At 38.4% G+C, this 5,394-nt stretch overlaps 2 non-coding genes across 2 annotated transcripts; one reads left to right on the top strand and one right to left on the bottom strand.

Annotated features, from left to right (window-relative positions):
• The first annotated feature begins 3,732 nt into the window (after nt 1-3,732).
• On the top strand, nt 3,733-3,930 carry LOC113292278. Its single transcript, XR_003331764.1, has one exon. It is a non-coding gene; the product is annotated as a U2 spliceosomal RNA (small nuclear RNA).
• A 507-nt stretch (nt 3,931-4,437) lies between these two features.
• Nucleotides 4,438-4,508, bottom strand: TRNAG-GCC. Its single transcript has one exon. It is a non-coding gene; the product is annotated as a tRNA-Gly (tRNA).
• Nucleotides 4,509-5,394: the final 886 nt, after the last annotated feature.

Here is a 5,394-nt window from a genome sequence, read left to right as displayed (position 1 = left end):
ATGGAACAGGTTAATGTCTCCTTGGTCTCAAAATTGGTCTGGCGTTTCTTAACAAGTGTTGATGCTACATGGGTGCAATTATACAAGGCTAAATATCTTCATACAGTCTCTTTTTGGGATTGTGATCCAAAACCTGGAGATTCAAAAACTTGGAAGGATATGTTGTCTGTCAGAGAGATCTTTATAAAAATTGTTGTTGGTTTATTGGGTCAGGCGATTCAATACACATCTGAAATGATCCATGGGTGCCAAATATACCGGGTTTTAGACCAGCAAGACTATATCAGTCGACCATCAGGTTGAATTGGTTTCAGATCTTTTTATTCAAGGTCAAAAGACATGGAATGTCGAGCTATCATTACAACTATTTTCGGTGGATCATGTGGATGCAATCTCCAGTATTTATATTTTTCAAGATGAATAAGTGAAGGATAAATTTGTTTGGTTGAAATAAATTCAGGAACTTTCACTACAAAATCTTGCTATAAACTTCTTGCAGACAATGTGGCAACAACTGCAATTATTTCTTCTTTTCCATGGAAGTTGTTTTGGAAGAAGATGAAGACTCAACCAAAAATTCATACTTTTATTTGGAAGGTTCTTCATAATGGGTTGGCTGTTTATAGTAACTTAACAAAGTTCAACACTCATATTCAAAATGTCTGTCCACTTTGCAACTCTAAAGAAGAAACAGTTCATCATCTGTTATTTTCCTGTCAATTCTCAAAGGCAGTTTTTCAAGCAAGTCCATTATTCATCAACATCCCTGATGGTATTTTCTCGATGGATATCATCCGACAATGATTAGGCCATACTTATCAAGGAATGTTAAATCTGGATTCGTGTATTTTGTGGAATATATGGAAAAAGAGGAACGACAAAATCTTCAATAATACTCAACCTTCGGTGCCACTTTGTATTCACAAAGCTTTACAAGACTTCAAGATTTTTGATTTACATCATGCCCTGAATTTTTGTTATTCAATTCCTACCCACCAGCAGACCACAATCCAGTGGGGATCTCCTCCACCATTCTACATTAAGATTAATGTAGACGCAGCGTATAACAACGAAAAAGGTGCCGCTGCAGCTATAATTAGAGATTCTTCTGACAGACATTTGGGCAGTGAAGCTATATGTTTTGACTCCTTCTCCTTGATGGTGGTAGAGGCTAAAGCATATGGTCTTGGTACCCAACTTGCGAGAAGATTATTGTTAAAGGGGATGCTGAGGACATTCCTAAAGCTATAACAGGGAACATGAACGACATTCCTTGGAGCATTCATTCCACTGTTCTTTCAATTCAAGATTGCGTCAAAGACTTCACCGACATTAGTTTTATGGTTGTTCCTAGAGACGCCAATTCTATTGCTCATGACTTAGTTCAATTTGCAATTTCAAACGTTTTAAACAGATGGTGGGTTCATGATCAACCACCTAATTGTATTATGCAACACCTCGACTCTTTTGAATATTAATATAAATTAGTATCTGTTTCCTTTAAAAAAAAACTGATTATTTTTCTGTCCAAGCTATTGTATTATGTAACGAATTAAAAATAAAATCGTAATTCAATTTTTAAATGGTGATTTGACAACTAATTTCCAACCTTATTAATTTGGTGGCTAACTATGAGGAGTGAGAATTGTTTACCCAATTTTAAAGAAAAAAGGGAAAATAGAATCTGGTTTGTAAGATCGGATGTGAATTAGGAAAAGAGGGGATAGAAAATTGGTAAAACCAAAACAAAATATCTTTGTTTCTAACTTTTGCACTTCAGGTATTCAAACGCACTTTTGCTTCTCCTAGAAATAAACTTACGGAGATGATAGACTGACCGAGCTTTTCTCCCGCGATGTGTCCCGAGAGTGAATCGTGCGGTTCCGGCAGCGCTTCTCTGCATTGGGGTTAGAAAGGGTTCAAGTGGGGCCAGCTTTTTATCTCAGTCGGTATATTTTGTCGGGATAAACTTATCCCCTTAACCTTACAAAGGCCAAGTTTTAGTCTCCATCCCCCGACGAGATCTTACTGGATATATTCCTACGATTACCAGTGAAAGCTATCTCAAGATTCAGGTGCGTTAGCAAAAGCATGTGCAGTTTATTACAAAGCCCTAATTTCATTCAAATGCATCTCAATCATTCTATTGAAAACGATAAGTTTAGTCTCTTGGTTTGTAGAAATATTGATGGTGAGAGCTCAATCAATTCCATAGCTAGTAGAAGTGACTCTTTATTATTGTCTGATTATGAAGCTGTTGGAGTTGATTATCCATTCGAGTATCAAAACCCATCAGTTGAAATTATTGCTTCTTGTAATGGTTTGGTTTGTTTAGAACTTAATAAGACTGATGTTTGTATCTGGAATCCATCTACAACTGAGTTCAAGAAAATACAAACACTGCCGGATGCGTTCAAGGAGAGCCCGGAATCAAGCCCTGAGGCGAGACTCAGTAGGGGAAAGGCATACTCGTATGGATTTGGCTATGATTCCGAAATTGGGGACTATAAGTTGGTCAGGTTTGAACGCTGGGAAAATGTAATGTATTTTTCAAGTAGTAGCATCTATACCTTAGGAACAAATACATGGAAAGAATTACCTGCTATACGTTATGATGTAACCATGGGACGAAAACCTGGGGTGCATATTGATGGAATTCTGCATTTTACTGCAGTTCAAACCCGCAATCATGGGGATGAAGTCCAATGTTGTATGCTTATATTATCTTTCAATGTGTGTGATGAGAGTGTCGCTGAAACAGATTTACCTAACGGTTTAGTTGGCAAAGTCGGACTTAGTCTGAGTGTGTTTGGTGGGAACCTTTGCACCAAGTTCTTTAACTACCTTATGCTTCCCTGGCAAAAAGTTTTGATGCAATTTGAATAATATATCAGTCGCCTGCTTGGAATTACACAAAAAGATATATAAGCTTCTGCTGAAAAAAGAGCTAAAGTATAAATGATCTACAAACTCTAGAACAACTGGTAGTTTGAAGTTTTAAACGACATACGTACCTCCAGCGTGGATCTTCCAGTTGTTTATTTAAATGAAATCCTCACCAACTCATGCAGCAGAAATTCCACATGCTCAACACCACAACGCTCTTTTTTATTAGTGCAGCAGTGATCTAAGAAAGGACTGCAAAAATCAAAACTGCTACCTTCTGGCTGTATGAAAAAAGCTATGATTCTTCTAGCCATTTCCTTGACCATTTGTTGCTTAAATTTGTCAGACTTGCGTTTGAGAAACACTGCCGTCCCATTAATACGGTTTTTTCCGAAGTTTGGAACGCTCATCTCAAGTTTTGTCTGTCAGGAGGGAATCATGAGAGAGATGCCTTCAGCAACGAGCGTTATAGACTCTGGCGCCAATACAATATTAGGATCATTTCTCAAGGAAGCACCAGCAGCAACTTCTAACTCCGTGGATATTCTTGACAATATTAAAAACTCCGCTTCCTGGAACTTCTTAACCAAATTATCACCATGTCTTTCCTCTTTCTCCAACACAATTCCAGTCCCTCAAATGGTCGAGGCTTATATAGCTTCCCTTGAGTTAAAATACTAGTTGGTTTTGAAAACAATAACAACACAATCCGAAATTGTTCAGGAATTTTCACTAAACTCTAGGTACCATTGAAAACACTTAGGATTTAGTCCCACATATATTAGTTATAGTAGAGGGATGGAAACAAGACAGTATAAAAGAAGAAGTTCGACAATGGAATCAAGCATACCTTTCTCGGCCTTTTGGCTAAGATCAAGTGTAGTATCTGTTCTTATCAGTTTAATATCTGATATGCCTTCCATCGGTTGGCACGATATTAAATTAATTTTTTTCACGGGGGAGTTCCCTTCACAGCAGCTTGCTGCTGGGGTTCTCATGCGTCGCCTCTGCGTTGCACTACTGCAGAGGCCTGGCGCACCCCCACCAAATCTTTAAACTAAACTATGCTGCACCTACTGCAAGGCCCTGATGCAGAGCGGTGGTAAATGTGGTAAGCGAGAGCAGAATATCACTAATTCTATGTTAGCTTCACAAACATTATGCTACACAAGACACCACAGCCCCCCTACTTACTTCTTCTTCTACTAATTTCTTGCGTGCAGCTTCCAAATCTTCCACCAAGTACTGTCAAGACTTGAGGCTTTAGAACTAACATCCCTCTCACGATGTCCGCGTTACTAATGATAACCTGTAGTATACCAAGAAAATATAAATTCTGAGTGGCAACAAAGTACATCAAGTAATCCCACAAGAAACCCCTACATGAAGATATACAATAACAAAATAACTATACAATTACAATTATGTAATGGGTTTCCTTCACTGTCGATAGATTCTCTCTCTCAAAAAAAAAACTATGCATCAAAATTGTCCCGGGAGTTGCAGAGAAAATCAGAATCAAAATGATAACAAGGAAAAAGAAAAGAAAGATGCACCAGCCGGGAATCGAACCCGGGTCTGTACCGTGGCAGGGTACTATTCTACCACTAGACCACTGGTGCTGGATGCTGTGACTTCTCGAAAGGATCATTTCCTTTTAAATTACACAAAATTCGTCCCACATTGCTTGTGCTCATACAATGAGAGATATTTCCTGACAAGCAATTCTGAGATACTCTGTCATCCCATTAAAATTTTCTGTTTCAATGTTTTCTACAGTCACCACAATTGCTTCCCCTTGAGAGAGAATTATACTAGATATGCCATCAGCAAGGAGCGGTATAAACTCTGACGCCAATATGATATCATCTCTTCCTTTTCTTTAATGGGAAGCAGATTTCTCAAAAGCAGTATCAGCAACAGCTTCCTGCTGGTCAAACAACTCCATGCTTCTTCCTGCTGGTCCGGCTCCATATCTTGTTAACCAAAATTTGAGTTTAAAGGAGAAGAAGACTTAAACTTTGTTCATACTCTTATATTCTTACCCCGCGTTGGCTTGCCATATTTTGGAATGAAAGGAGTTGATGATACTTTGGTGGAAGTTACAGGATTTTGAGTTCTTGTTTCAAGGGTTCCTGTCAATGATTTGCGGACTGGATCCTCTGGTATGATGCTGACAACATCTGCTTCATTAGAAGGTGTTAGTAAGGTATGCTCTTGTCGGCACCAAATAACACTTGATATCCCTTTTCAGTCTTTTGGGTCTAAAATTGAATATGTTTCACTTTAATGGTCATGTCCTAACATAATACTTTTTTCTAGGTTTTGTGGTGGTTAGTGGTTTTTGAATATGTAAGCTCAGCTGTTTATGAGACAGGATACATAACAAATTTTTGGACTTTCCTGAATTTTCAGGAGGTCGTTTCAAGGCTCGGAGGATCGTTGGACCATTTACTGAGATCCCACCCTATAACTGATGAAGCAGAAGTGATTCAGAGGAAGAAGGGT

The sequence above is a fragment of the Papaver somniferum genome, chromosome 6 (genome assembly GCF_003573695.1).
Source record: "Papaver somniferum cultivar HN1 chromosome 6, ASM357369v1, whole genome shotgun sequence".
In the NCBI taxonomy this organism is placed as follows: Eukaryota; Viridiplantae; Streptophyta; class Magnoliopsida; order Ranunculales; family Papaveraceae; genus Papaver; species Papaver somniferum.
Note: the sequence above shows the minus strand (reverse complement) of the source record. Positions and strands in the feature narration are given on the sequence as shown.